At 45.2% G+C, this 558-nt stretch overlaps 1 non-coding gene across 1 annotated transcript; it reads left to right on the plus strand.

Annotated features, from left to right (window-relative positions):
* Positions 1-369: 369 nt before the first annotated feature.
* Positions 370-443, plus strand: trnai-aau (transfer RNA isoleucine (anticodon AAU)). Its single transcript has one exon. It is a non-coding gene; the product is annotated as a tRNA-Ile (tRNA).
* Positions 444-558: the final 115 nt, after the last annotated feature.

A 558-nucleotide genomic window follows, 5' to 3' on the forward strand; every position in this document is an offset into this window, starting at 1 on the left:
GTGTGGATACGCTAGCTCTCTGAAACAACGTCTTGCTTTTTCATCTGACATTGTGACATCAGTGTTACATGAGAGGTTTCTGTCATTGTTACATGACAGTAGGTTGTCGTAAGACAAGGCTGCATGAAGTGTGAACTGGAGTTTTCTTGGATCCATAAAACAATGTGCTTTTGGAGAATGTGGGCATCGATCCCACTACCTCACGCGTGCAAAGCATTTGAGCTAATTCCCCAGCCGTTTGGAATTTCCGCAAGAAGCAACCAAGAGGGTCCAGTCTTGTCAGGCTATGCTGTTGGTGGACTTGTTTGTTGACGTGCCAGCACTTGCAGAGGCTCGGTGCATTTCCAACAATTGAGCAAAATAGCAAATGGCCGGTTAGCTCAGTTGGTTAGAGTGTGGTGCTAATAACGCCAAGGTCATGGGTTCGATCCCCATACTGGCTATTATGTACATTTTGAGTGTCAAAATTATGAGTCACATGCATGTGAATTGTCAAGGGTGCCACAGAATTATGTTGAGTGAATTGCTGGAATAGCTCAGTTGGGAGAGCGTTAGACT

Source organism: Oncorhynchus nerka, unplaced genomic scaffold (genome assembly GCF_034236695.1).
Source record: "Oncorhynchus nerka isolate Pitt River unplaced genomic scaffold, Oner_Uvic_2.0 unplaced_scaffold_12135, whole genome shotgun sequence".
In the NCBI taxonomy this organism is placed as follows: Eukaryota; Metazoa; Chordata; class Actinopteri; order Salmoniformes; family Salmonidae; genus Oncorhynchus; species Oncorhynchus nerka.